The sequence below is a fragment of the Myodes glareolus genome, chromosome 6 (genome assembly GCF_982192425.1).
Source record: "Myodes glareolus chromosome 6, mMyoGla1.1, whole genome shotgun sequence".
Taxonomy (NCBI): Eukaryota; Metazoa; Chordata; class Mammalia; order Rodentia; family Cricetidae; genus Myodes; species Myodes glareolus.
In genome coordinates, this window is record NC_142031.1 from 93,297,744 (window position 1) to 93,312,971 (window position 15,228).

A 15,228-nucleotide genomic window follows, 5' to 3' on the forward strand; every position below is an offset into this window, starting at 1 on the left:
TCCTACGCATGTACTTGTTTATTTCCTCTGATAAAAGATTTAGCAATATTGGGGCTGGAGAGATGACTCAACAGTTAGAAATACATACTGCTACTGCAAAGTATCTATAACTCTAGTTCCAATGCAATCTGATGCCTTAGGTCTCCTCAGGTGTCTTCATTCATGTTGTATGCATATATACAAACACACACACACGTACACATGCACACACACACACACAAATACGTACAAATGCACACACAGATTAAAATAGTAAATATTTTTCATGTAAGCAATATCTTACCAAGAACCAGACAGGAAATATTCTGTGTGGATTAAATAGTCTCATAAGCAACTAGACAACTCTGGTAAAACAGTGCAGGGATTAACTGCAATGTGTAAAGAAGTTATTGCAACTTTCTTCTGAGGAAGGTTTATTGACTTAGGCTTCCAGATACATTCAAAACACAGGCTACAGTTGCCATAGAGGATGCACGTGTTCGCCCTCTGAGATGTTTACAATCAGCTAATTAAAATAAAACCCCTCTGAAGGCACTGTGTTTTCATATATTTAAATATATTTCTTCTACCATTCATAAGGTTGTTCACAGTTGCATATAAAACATCTAAATGCCTAATAGCACTCATCCAATAGTCACTTATTCCCACAACAACATTCATTGAGTTCCTATTTCATATCAAGCACATATGCCTTGACCCTGAGAGCATATGGCCAATAAAGGCACAACTCTTAGAAAAGAGCAGGTACAGCTTACTCTGATGAAGACAAGGAGGACATGAAAGTTGATATAGGGGGTATGTTTGTCAAAAACGTGTCGAAACTTTCTCTACAACACATGGTGGAGTGGCAGAACATATTGTGAAATGTACGCATAAAATCAGAGTGAGGAAGATAGAGTGCAGAGAATTCTACCCGTTCTTCTTTCATAAGTCAAGTGGTGTTTAATGTCAGGCATGGCTCCACGGTGATTAGACATGTTCTTTTGTTGCCACTGAATCATTAAAAGGTGATGAAGAAGCGCTTAGATCATTTTTTAAAAAATATTTTGATAAATGCATTCTTTCTCTCTCTTGGTTTTTTTTTGTGACAGGATTTCTCTGTGTAGCTCTGGCTAGGCTGGAGATCATTCTATAGACCAGGCTGGTCTTGAACTCATAGAGATCTGCTTGACTCTGCTTCTGCACGTGCTGGGATTAAAGGCACGTGCCCCACTGACTTGTGATAAACACATTCTTAAGGAAAATTTCATTATAATAGAATTGAGGGAAATACCCTAAAATGTAAGTAAAATGTTAAAAGAAAGGATTTGGTTATCACCCTGCTGTTGCGATGGATGAACAGATACTCTTTCTCTTTTTAAAAAATTCTTTTCTTGTGATATATATTTTTCTCTGCTCTCCTCTCTACCTCTCCCTCCCATTCTATTCTCTCTCAAGGTCTCTATGTTTCCAATTTACTCAGGAGATCTCGTCTTTTTCTACTTCCATGTAGATTAAATCCATGTATGTCTCTCTTACGGTACTCTTTATTGTCTAGGTTTCTGGGATTATGAATTGTAGGCTGGTTTTTCTTGTCTTTCTGGGTCTCAGTTACCTCATTCAATATAATGTCTTCTAGATTCATCCCTTAGTCCACAAATTTCAAAATGTCGTGATTTTTCTACAGTGTAGTACTCCATTGTGTAAATGTACCACATTTTTCTTATACATTCTTTGGTCGAATGATATTTAGGTTGTTTCCAGGTTTTTTGCTATTACAAATAATGCTATTGTGAACACAGTTGGACATATATCCGTGTGGTATGTTGAGCATCCTTTGGGTATATACCCAAAAGTGATGTTGCTGGGTCTTGATTAGGTTGTTTCCCAATTTTCTGAGAAAACGTCGTACTTAAATTCAAAGTGGCTATACCAATTTGCACTCCCACAAGCAATGGAGGAGTGTTGCTTTTACCCCACATCCTCTCCAGAAAAAATTGTCATCAGTGTTTTTGATCTTGGCCTTTCTTACAGGTGTAAGATGGAATCTCAGAGTTGTTTTTAATTCACATTTCTCTGATGGCTAAGGATGTTAAGAATGTGCTTAAGTGTCTTTCAGCCATTTTAGTGTCCAAACATCAAAAGGTTAGATTGATTCCATAATGTTACTGCAAGTGCTTTGCAAAAGAAAGAGATAGAGAAAGTGTGTGTGTGTGTGTGTGTGTGTGTGTGTGTGTGTGCACGCACATGGGTGCATGCGTGCATGCATGTGATAGAGTGGGAGAGAGAGAAAGAGAGAGAGAGAGAGAGAGAGAGAGAGAGAGAGAGAGAGAGAGAGAGAGATTTGAGGGCTAAAGTGCTCCATAAAACATTCCCCAGTAAAAGTGATGATAGTGACAGTAAAATGAAATAGGATGGTAGCCAGTGTGAAGATTTACTGCAACTTCTCTAACAATAAAAGAGCAAAAGAATGGGATTTTTTCCTATATGATAGTTCAGCAGCCTTTCATTTTTCTTTCTTTTATTGTCAACAATAAATCCTTCACTCTTCTTAAATGTGCCACTTGCTCATCGTTACTGCAGCATTATAGCATGAGATAATCAAGATCCCCAAAGGCAAACACCTTCAATGTTTTTATATCAAGAATGAGAAGACAATCTTCACAAATGTCACTTGTGCTACATCCCTACCGTAGCACCAACTGTTTACATGTAGCTCGAATGCTGGTGCATATTGCTGTGGTTGAATGAGTGTGCAGTGATGTGCATGAAAAGTGACAGAATGGACACAGGTAACAGGGGGTTGTGACTGTTAATCTTTGTCATCCATATGACAGAATTTAGAACTACCATGGAAACACAGATCTGGATGTATTTATGGGGGTCTTCAATGACTGTTTAATAGATAAGGAAAGTCCCATCCTGACCGTGTGTGTGTTATAGTTCCATTGGTTGAGGCCCCAAACTGAATAGAAAGGAGAAAGTGAGCTGAGTATCAGTAACCATCATTCTCTGTTTCCTGATTGTGGATGCAACATGGCAATCATCTTCTTCCACAAAAATATATAAACAAAATGAAAGTCAAACATGGTCTATCGCACCTGCAATCCAAGCACAGGGGAGACTGAAACGGGAGGACAACCACAAGTTTGAAGCCAGACTGGTCTAAATATCAAGTTAACAGGGTTACATGGCAAAAACCTACCTCAAAATCCCAAAATAAAGAATAAAAGAACAAATGTTTGGACAGAAGGAAGGTAAACAAAAGAAAGAAAAATTACTGCATAGGTAGATTAAAGATATTTCCTTCTGAAAATCGGTCAAACGCATATGTGATTAAACTTTATTCTTAAAAAGTAATAAGATGAAAGCCTAATTATATTGTTTTGTTGAATGAAAAACAAGCTTCATTTTTGATACTGACTAATGTCTTTTCAACTCCTTTAGATTATCTTTAATCATGTGATGAGGTAGTTTTACACTCTGCTCTTACATATAGCAGTGTAACAGGGAGTGCAGGCCCTTTGTTCATCCCGGCCACCCGGCTTGCTTACACCTGAAATAACCACACAGAAATTGTATTAATTAAATTACTGCCTGACCCATTATCTCTAGCCTCTTATTGGCTAACTCTCCCATCTTGATTTAACCCATTTCTAATAATCTGTATGTCACCACGAGGTCATGGCTTACCGGGAAAGACTCAGCATGTCTGACCTGGCAGCTCCATGGCATCTCTCTGACTCTGCTTTCTTCCTCCCAGAATTCAGTTCTGTCTTCTCCACATACCTAAGTTCTGCCCTATCGGGCCAAGTGGTTTTTTTCCCCCCTTATTTATTTATTTAAAGAATTTTCACTTCCTCCCCTCCTCCCAATACCCTCCCGCTCCCCCCACTCCCTCTCTTCCTCCCTCACCATTCCCAAGAACAGTCAGGGTTTCCTGCCCTGTGGGAAGTCCAAGTTCCTCCCCCATCCCTCCAGGTCCAGGAAGGTGAGCATCCAAACAGACAATGATCCCCAAAAGCCAGTACATGCAGACGAAAAAAGACCCAGCGCCATTGTCAATGGCTTCTCAGTCAGCCCCCATGTCAGCCACATGCAGAGAATCCGGTTTGATTACATGCTCGTTCAGTCCCAGTCCAGCTGGCCTTGGTGAACTCTCATTGGATCAGACCCCTTGTATCAGTGGGTGAACACACCCTTCGCGGTCCTGACTTCCTTCTTCATGTTCTCCTTCCTTTTGCTCTTCATTTGGACCTTGGGGGTTTATTGATTAACCAATGAAAACAACACACAAACAGAAGGACCTCCTTCACCATAGCAGCTATGCAGCACTTGACTAACTTATAATACTTAATTTGAATAATTATTTCACTATATAAATGTGTGTGTTCAAAACCTATCTACCCACTCACACATATGACAGAATCATATAATTTTCCTCCTTCCATTTTTAAGGAAATATGTATTTATATTAAACATATAGGCATATATGATTATATATAATCACATATGTTGCAATAAAATTCCCCCCCCCACACACACATTACCTTGAACAGCATAGAGATTTGATGCTGTGGTTATTGAAACAACAAATCAAGGCAGATGAACATTTTTGCTGTGATTTCATCCGAGCACACCCAAGATCTTTACAATAGATAATTTTCTTTGTCATTTGTTACCATCTCTGAAGAAAGCCTGTTTTTCATATTAGCAACAATTTAACCAATTTATATTTTAACTTCCAATTTGGCTATTTATCAATGCTAAAATATTGTGGAGTTTCAGTTTGTTTTAAATATATAGGCAATAGTACTCAACACTTTTGCAATTCTGAGAACCCTATGCTTATTGCTGGTTGTCACTTGCTGCTTCAGTCACTTCCCATTGATATTACACCTTCAGGCAGAGAACACCTACTCAAGACTTGAACAGAACTTTAAAACATGTGCATTTATTTTTCTGATATGAAGTATTTGAAAGGAAACTAATGCCCTTATCATCATCTATCTATCTTTAGTCTATCTTTAGATTTTTTTTTTACTATTTGAATACTTAGGATAAGTCATATATTTCAGTACCACGAATATATACTTAGAGTCTGACTAATAGGCAAAATAAAAAAGCTACTCAGCACCCATTATGTTTTCTTTTTTTTAAAACTTGATTTATTTTTCTTTTAAATAAAAAAGCTCACAGCGTTGCTTAAGCTGACCTGAAATATTTTAGGTATTCCAGGTTGACCTTGAACTCATGGAATCCTCTCATCTCTGCCTCTTGAATTCTGAGACAAGTATTGTCTAAGATACCTGGTTATAAAATCCTTTATTTCTTATGTAAACATATTTTTGAAGGTTGATTTTTTGCAAACATTGTTCCAGTATTATATTAATCTAAAGTGATATATGTGTGTATGTGTGAAATATACATATATGTATATATCTACACACACACACATATCTTGATTACTTTCGGAATGGACACATATATAGCAATTTCATTAATTAATTACCTTAAAAGATTATTCTCTTCTTTGTTAACATTATCCTCATCACAGTTTAATATATAGAGAGAGTATATTCTTACCTACAGGATACCATATTATGTGTTGAATCTCCAGAATGTGCACAGCTTATGTAGCTGACATCAGTAGTATATAACTAATACTTCCCCGTGTCTTCGTCTTTTCAGCCTGGAAAACATAGTTCTTCTCTACATTCAAGAATTTGAACATTTTGAATTCCTCAGATAGGTGGAATCAAGCAATGTTTCTGCTTCAGTGATTGGCTTCTTACATTTAGCAATATGTCGTCAGGACAATCAAAATTGCTGATAATGATGATTTTTGGCTTAAGGAATGGTGGGGATTTTGCCTCAAAATTTTATTCTTTTCTACTATCATTATATTACTCACTAACATATCATCATGTTTTGCTATATATACGACATTTCTGCCTTTGTCTACAACTGCCTGAGAGTACAACACAAGTGAAAATAGTGAATCTTCAGAGTGCCATAAAATATATAGCTTAATCCCTTCAACTCACTCTGATTGTATTCCTGTGTGTCATACTTCTTTAATATAGGGAATTATATTTATTATCTTGGAATAGAACTCTATGAAATATGGCATCCTTGCACCATAACAATAGCAAAAGCAGGAACTCTTGTAAGAGTGATATGGAACCCAAGGACTGCCCATCTCTAGACTTTTCTTAAAGAAAAACAGATGCATATCTTTTTGTTTATTTAAGTGTAATATTACTATTCTCATCTTGACATTATACATGTTGTTTAATATGACAGTATAATTCATAGATGATGATAACAAAGTTGGTGATTAAGATGTGGAAAAATTAGACTATTTATAGAAAATAGACAAGAAATAATGTTAACCATATTTCATGAATCAAAAATAAAATATATAGTTCCAAAAATGAGAAATAACTTAAAGGTTAATTTACCAGTATTGAAGAACACTTGGAGAAAAATGCAATGTAAATATTAAACATTGAATGTCTATGGAAGAAATATAGTGTAAATAAATTAACTTTCCTTGGCTTTCATTTTAAGGAGTTACTGGATACCTGATAACATATATAATAAAGTTTTAATATCTTTTCTAAGCTAACATCTCAACTTCGCAAAATAGATAACTGGGAGTACATTGATATGCATTGAAAAAATAATGAATTAAGGATAGTTATAATAAGGAAAGGGATAACTATTATTTTTAAGAAATACTGAAACTAGTAACCTAGTTAGAATTGACATAGTCCCCCAGATTTCACACTCGCCCAGAATTAAAAATGTCTTTATTTTGTATGCTCATTCTTCATGGCTGCATGAATAGCAACATGATGTGTGTGATCTACTTTAAAACCTTAGTTGGGTATAAACTGTAAGTATCCTCTTCTTGCCACAATAATGCTTCCAGATTACATATAAGTCATTTGATGTCCCCACTTGCTAAAGGAATGCTTTCTCTGTCATGTGTTCATTCAGATTTTCAGATAAGGCAAATACTGAATAGCTCATAAATTCCTATTGAGTCTGAGTCCTTGTCTTTTAGGTTTGCCTGCTTTGAAATCTTATTGTGACTTCTGCAGACTCCCTCTACATGATTGTAATCCTTAATTATTTATAAACTAACATAAATATTTTAACATTTCATATAGGCAACTGAACGCTGAGAAACTGCACTTGTTGACACAGTCACTGTGTATTTATCTTTTGTTTTTTTTCTTTGTAGTTTACTATGAACTTATGTAGATATAAGATACTTTATGGCATCAATTCTAATGAGATTTTGCAAAAGTGCTCCAAATTTAGGAAGCATGCACTAGACTGGGGAATCTGTGATGAAGTGAGGTTTACATTTCCTAATCATAATTTACAGTTCTTGAATACATGCATTGAATCTTCTATGTGAGCGTTAAGTCCCTCTGAGCTGCCTACCACAGTATGAATGGATCCAGATCAAGAATCTGAGCATGACTCTTGTAAACGCTGTAAATATTTAATTGCCTCTGGATGTGTATGTAAACAAAAATTCAAGTGTGTAAGCCATATAAATGAATCTTCTGATAAGGGTAACCAAAATCTATAGCCATTTATACCAGTCTTCTGTCTAAAGAAAAATCCAATCTGAGACATTTTTCAGGACACTTTGCTTTCTTTGTCAAAGTTAACTATCTGAGGTAAGACGTTGCACACACACCATGGTGTATGTGTGGATGTCCTTCTGACTTGTAGGGTTCCGAGATGGAACTCTGATTTTCAAGAGGCTTTGATCAGATAAGTCACCTCTCCTAATTTCTGTTCTTCCTTCACAGCCATCGAAGCTGCACTACAGCTTTGATATGCCAAATAACTTGGAATGAACAACACCAATTTTGACTTTAGTCCTATGCCCATACTGGCCTCTCCCAACTTCTCTTCTGGGGTTCAGTGTTTTGCTCTCCAGGAGTTCAGTGTTTTGAGTCTTTGAGTACTTAGTGCTTGCCTTATTCAGTGTTCTATTGCTATGAAGAGACACCATGATCCCAGCAATCAATCAAAGAAAGCATCTAATTGGTGGTTGCTTACAGTTTCAGAGGCTTAGGCCATTATCATTATGGCAGACAGAATAGCAGCATTTTATGGAGCAGTAGTTAAGAGCTATATCCCGATCCTCAGTCCAAGAGAAAGAGCAATGCTGGCCTTTTCAAAGTCCCCAAACCCATGTCTAGTGAGACACTTCCCCCAACAAGGCCACACCTAGTCCAAGAAAGCATACCTCCTAAGCCTTCTGAAATGGGTGGTACCCCTGGTGATGAGGCATTCAAATATATGAGCCTGTGGGTGCCATTCGTATTCAAACTACCACAATTCTTTTCTCAGAATTGTTGAAAATGCCTGACTTATCACTGGATTCTTCATGTCTTCATTCTTATTTATATGAGCTGAATTCCCATCATTTTTCTATGGTTTGGGTCTTGAGAGAACTGAAGAATGAATGGTCTTATAACGTGGACATAATTACAATAATTGAGGATATGGATATAATTTATTCTTTTCCTTGACTTTTTATTTCTATTTCTTTTCTTTGTAAAAGAATTAATACTTTTTGAACATACATACACATATATAAAACATATATAATTTGATTAACTTTACTTATTTATGCATTTAATAAATATAGTTATTTTGTAGTTTTTGTTTGTGGATTTTTTTCCTGCTTAATTTAATGTTTACATTTCCTCTTTATATCCCACTTGCAAACACTATGAGACCGATAATAATACTCAGATATTTATACGATATTGCATTTTGACCCTTGTCTGGCAGGTCAATTGCATTGTATGGATTTGCACTATTTTCCCAGCAGATAACAGAAAACATGAGGAGTCTAAGCTCCTGAAATCTAATTCTTGACTCTCCCCCACACCATTTCTGTAGGTCACTTTTGTCCTATTAATTTGAAAGAGAAAGCTGCATAAAAAATAAAACATTCTCTTTGTATTAAACTCCTGCCCACTCCTCCTAAGCTTTCTCTTGTTTCATTTCTACTTTCAGGACATGTTTATGAATGTAGAGTTGAGGGTATTTTTTGCTTCACCCATAAATTGAGAGATTAAGCTGATGTAATCCCACTTCTATGAAGAGCATTTCGCACTAAAGGTCCATTTCCCAGTGGGTACAAAGTCTAAGTCAAAGCTACTTAGGATGGAAATGCTCACAGGAAAAATGCCTCTTCAGAGCTCCACTTATTTCTTTCAAGTCCAGTTCTCAGTTAGTGTTTGGCCTTGGAATATTGTTCCTTTCTTGCCAGTTAAATGATGCTTTTAAAATAATGTTTAAATTGCATCCAATATTTTAAGTTGTTTTAATAAAAAGTTTCATTAGTACATCTAGTCTTGTAAGCTACAGGAAACAGAAGCTCAAAGTTCTAGCTAAAAATATTAATTTTACTCTTTACTGTAAACACTACTAATCATATCTTATGTACTTTAAAATAGGTCTATACCAATAAATCAATAGTTGGAACTGTTTGGTTAATAGCTTTACATAGTTAGTGTTAATTTTGCAGTGACATAATGACCATGAGCAATTTTTATTTATTATGTTCAGAGCAAGCGATTTTACATTGAAATTAAATAAAGTAAATTGGTATTTATTTAATGCAACACTAAACTATTAATTGAATGAAATTATTGGTAGAAATTTATTGGACTAACATAGAAATTTCCTGAGACCTATGTCATCCAATGCAATCAAAATGCTGCAGTCTTCACGCGTTATTGCTTAGACATTTTCGTCTCAGACTTTGTAGTTCAGCAGCAGCGTTTACATTCTAGAGGTGCACAGACCCAAAATGGATAATTTCATGCTTCTTATAAACTATAGTGATGGTTTCAGAAATCTAAGGAAAAGTCATAATATCTAGAAATAGAAGGAGAAATGATATACTGAAGGCATCAACAGAGCTACTATAAGTGTATGAGAGAGAATGAAACATTAGCATGGAATTTGATGTGCCAAAATATGAAATTCAGTATAATAATGAATAAATCTGAGATCCAATCCCATCTGAAAGAATAACCCCCACCTTTTTCAGTCAGAGAAATTATAGTCAGTACACACATTCTTGAGGAAGACATAACAAGATTCTTGAATGCTTTGGCTTGGCAGATTAGCCAATATTGTAAAAGAAAAAAACCTGCAATGATATTAAATTGTTAGAAGAAATGATTTTCCAAGGCATGAAACGTAATCTTAGATTCATTTAATAAAGTTGTATTTCCAGAAAAATAACATCTATGAAAGTAAGAAAAAACAACAAAAGAAATAGCATTCTGAGGAAGAAATAATAGAAACAGAATATTGATTTTAAAAATACTAAAAATTATTATATAATGATAGACTACATACAAGCAAAGGAAAAACAGGGACCTTATTCTCAGGTCCCTACATTTTGAGCAGCATTTTGGATTAAATACTCTATCTACAGTATCAACCGGTCATAGTTAAAATAAGAATACTCAATCTATTTTCTTTTATATATGAAACTTTGAATTTCAGTAAGTAGAACATTCAATTAGTAAAGTGGCTTACTTCTCTTACAGTTGTGTTCTTTATCATCATGCAAAGGGAGCGTTGATAAACTACAGTCTGTGGGCGAATATATTTTTAATCCTGCCTTCCCTTCCCGTAACAGTAAATAAACTTCTCTTGAAATACAGCTACATAGGTTACTTCATTCCTATAGCTATATTCTATAACAGCAAAATAAGCTAATACAACAGAAACTGTGAGCTAACAAAGTGAAAATATTTGCATCTGGCCTTTTATAAGAAGTATTTGTGACTTCTAATCTCTGTATAGTAGATGGCAAATATTTTTGTTTGGTTGTTGTTTTAAGGTTTTTGGAGACAGGGTTTCTCTGTGTAGCTCTGATTGTTCTGGAACTAGCTCTGAAAATGAGGTTGCCTTCAAAATCAGACATTCAACTGCCTCTTCCTCCCAAGTGCTAGCATGAAAGACATGTGTCACCACCGCCCTGCAAATAGAAAATATTTTGCCTGAACCTTATATGAAACACAGTAATTCTAAAGTGTAGGTCCTATGATAGGACTTGAAGTTTTCTAACCAAAGGAACATATACAAATATGGCATTCAAAATTATAGCAAAAAGTGTATGCAGTATCTGATGCATTGATAAGAAAGCCAGTCTTCCTTATACTTGTTTGTAACTAAGTGATCCAAGATATACTATAGTCCTCAGCCACAGCCAAAAAAGGAACTGCAGAGACTATCTTTCCACTCACTTTCTTGAGTAGGAATATAAGTATTCTATGTAACTCATGTGATTATATTGAATATACTAACTAATTCAGAGTACTAACACCATATTCTAACTGAGTGTTGATTAATTAACAGTTACAGAATAAAAAGAAGAAGTAAACTGGATGGAAAATGATTGATTTGTTTTCATTATATCAGAGGGAGCTACAATCTCTTTGGTATATTTTAAATATAATTTGCAGAATTATTGCCTCCAATCTTAATCCAAACAAGTTAAAATTGTTATAGAACCTTAACTTCCAAAACATAGCAAATAAGAGAATAAAGGCAATTATATTAGAAAATAATGTGTTGAAAATAAAACTTTCAATGTTTAAACTGTATTTTAAAGTGGGATAAAAATTTAGTTCAAGTGTTTATGATTATTCTGGCTTTTTTTATGTCAACTTCATACATGCCGAAGATTTCTGCGAGGAGAGAAACTTAATTGAAAATAACACCTCCATAAGATCGAACTGTAGGTAAATCTGTAGAACATTTTCTTAATTAGTGATTGATGGGAGAGGGCCTTGCCCATAAAGGTGGGACCAACCCTGGGCTGGTGTTCCTGGGTTCTATATATAAAAAAAGCAGGTTTAGTGAAGCATGAGAAGGAAGCCAGTTTCAAAGAAAACAAAAAAGCAATTACAATAATACAGTACCATTCATTACAACCAAGTGAGCAGTACTAAAGCAGCCTTTCATTGATGATCACTTTAGCCTAGGGAGAAGAGCATCCATTCAGCCCTTGCTGAGCTCCAGCAGCATCCAGTTGCCCATTGTAAAGTGAGAAGACACAGTCAAATGCAGAGACATCCAGACTTGCCAGCCACATAGATTTTTACAAAGAATATGTAAGAGTCAGTGAACCTCTTAAAACAATCCGTTATTTAATAAACCATTTATTAGGAAATAAATAATGCATGTATACCACACCTAAATATTTAGGAACTAGTATTGCCCAAGGATATAACCTCAGCATTACAAATTGAAAGAGTGAAGCTTCACTTAGTCACTGGGTGCCAAAGCAGAAGCATTCATTCCTTGCTGTTCTCCTATGTAGATGTAATAGACTCATCATAAAGAGTGGTTTTGTTTGATTCCTTTAGTCAACTAGGTTAGTACAAAACCAACCTCTAGTTACTCTAAACTTATAGTCCACATGATTTTACTTTCTACACCTGAGCATGTGAAAAATACAGGGTCCTTCAATCAAAGACTATGAACCAAGAAGTTAATCCACAGGGATGGAGAAATCATTCTAAAATACTATGCATGTTTTTAAAATGAGTTCTCATTATTCATGTTCTGAATTAGTCTTTCTGAATGGTTTCTAAACCTTAAGTACAGCCTGAAACTTAGGCAACATCAGGAATCATGGAGCTGAGACTAGAAGGTGCTTCAGAATTTCCAACATGAGACAACAGTGCATCGCCTGTCCTTCTCCTATGTCAAAAGCTGAAAATAAGGTGCATGTTTTTACTAACACGGCACCAGATACAACTCATACCTTAAAAAAGTGTGCACGTGTGGAGGTCAGAGAACAACTCTGTGAAACTCAAGATTTCCAGGGATCAAGCTTACGTCATGAGGCTTACACAGCCAAGTGCCTTACCAGCATCCTCTCTCCAGGCCACACCCATAACCGTTGCTGGAGAACTAAGGAGTTTCAGAATTTACTAACTTATATATTCAATCCTTCACACAGCTTTAACTCCTTACATGAGAAGTATTAAATAAATTAAATGTTGCTTTTTTGTTTTCTTTGAAACTAAATCCTAGGAAGCCAGGGTGTCTTGTCATTTTTATAGGTGCTCAACAGGAATTGACTGAATGGGGCTGGGGATTGAGCCCCGTGCGCGCATGAGTGCCTCAGCTCAATTCTCTAGCACTGGGGAACAAAGTAATTTTGCTTGGGACCTGGATCTAGAGGCCTGCTATGCAATAGCCATATGCAAACATCAGACCCCCCAAACTCAATCCTAGGAAGAAAGTCATTGCATCAGTCTTGGGGCATAAGAAAGGCTGACCACAAAAAGCAGCACGTGGACCTCCAACTCCAAAGCTAAGTGGAGCTTTTGATCTCTATTTTTGTTTAAATTCAAAATTCCTTGTGTTTTCATTTAAAGATGATGTTGTTCTGTAGGTGTGAAGGCTCACTGTATTGTGTAAAGTTTATAGTAGTGAAAGACCCCAACTCGCTTTAACCACAGTCATACCGTTCTTGCAAAGGATGAACAGATAACAAGCCTAGTCAGGGCCTCCGGAGTGCTGAACAAATAACAGGCTTAATTCAGGACCTCCGGAATGCTGAGCAAATAACAAGCTTAATTCAGGACCTCCGGAATGCTAAGCAAAGACACCTGAGGTTAGAGCAAGGACAGCCTTATCTGGCTGCAAGACAGGGATTTATGGACTGGCCATAGAAACAAAGAAAGAGAGGATTGCGAGGCCTGAGTCACGTATAAAGCGGGGCTCTCACGAGTCAGGGGCTGTGCAATCAGACATCTGGTCGCCAGCCAGGAAAGGGGGGGGCAGGATAGGAGGAACAGTAAACCGCTGAGTAGTCCCCTCATTGTTATTTAGGTTAAAAATTTACCACCCTGCATCTTGCTTCTGTAAACCTCGCTTTTTGCTCTCCTATAAGAACCCCTCACCCCCAACCTGCAGGCGCGCAAGTCCTTCGAGAGACTCTGTAGCCCCAGGTACCTGCGTATCCAATAAACCTCTTGCTGTTTGCATCCGGCTGCGTGTTTTTGACTGATCTTTGGGCACGGGGTCTCTCCTGAAGGAAGACGCCCTCGGGAGTCTTTCAGTAGTTCCTTTTTTTTTTCACTCAAACAGCTGACAGTTTTATTTTCACATTTCACAATGCAAGTGAGCGCTGCACTTTTTCTAATCCCACTTCTACCCTCCAAACTATTCTGTTAGGAAAGGGGAAGCCTTGCTTGTAATGCAACAAGAAAACACCCAGGCTCAGCACCGTGATCAACTGCTGAAACAGAAAAAGAAATACAAAACCGAAAAAGAACCTTTCCGCTCTTATCTGTCTGGCCGAGTCATGCCAGGCAGTGTGGGCACCATCATAGGGCGAGCAGGAGGTCTCATCATTGGAGGCCGTCATCATGGGCATGTGGCCACCCATGGGAGGCTTCATTCCAGGAGCAGGTCCCACAGGCATCATCCCCGGAGGAGGAGGACCCATCATCGGCATCATGGGAGGGCCTCATGTGGGGTGCAGACATCATGCCAGGACGAGGAGGACCCGGGAGACTGGGGGGGAGGCAGCATCATGGCCCCTGCAGAAGGAGGAGCAGAGAATGGAGCTGGAGGCATCTTTCCATGTTGAAATGCAGCCGTTGTTTTGTCAATCAGGCTCTGAGCCTGCTCTTCCATCCATTTCTGGTAGTAGTCTTTCACATTCTCCTTGTGCTTCCGACCGCTGCAGTGTGTCTTTCTCACAGATGGAGAATCATGGGTAAGATACCTATCACAGTCGTCACCGTAAAACTTAGGCACGTTGCTCCGCAGGCCGTTGACTACCGCTTCCATGCCCTTTATAGTAGGTTCTTGGTGGTTGAATGTTCTGTAGTCCAGGTTCTGCCTCCCGAGTACTGGGATTAAAGATGTTTCTACCAGTGCCCAACCTCCACTTTATTTTTTTAAAATAAAAAAAAAGAAGGAAGCCAGTAAGCAACACCCCTCAATGTCCTCTGCATTAGCTACTGCCTCTAGGTTCCTGTCCTGACTTCCTACAGTGATGAACAGTGATACAGAAGGATAAGTCAAATAAACCCTTTCCTCCCCAGTTGCTTCGGTTATGTTTTATCCCAGCAATTGTAGTGCTAACTAAGACAATGAACCTGTGTGAAAAGATTCCACATTTAGATAACATATCGTACTGAGTATGCATCAGATTGTATC

General features: G+C 37.2%; 1 pseudogene; it reads right to left on the minus strand.

Moving 5' to 3' along the window:
- Positions 1-14,317: 14,317 nt before the first annotated feature.
- Positions 14,318-14,839, minus strand: LOC148121890 (U1 small nuclear ribonucleoprotein C pseudogene; annotated as a pseudogene).
- Positions 14,840-15,228: the final 389 nt, after the last annotated feature.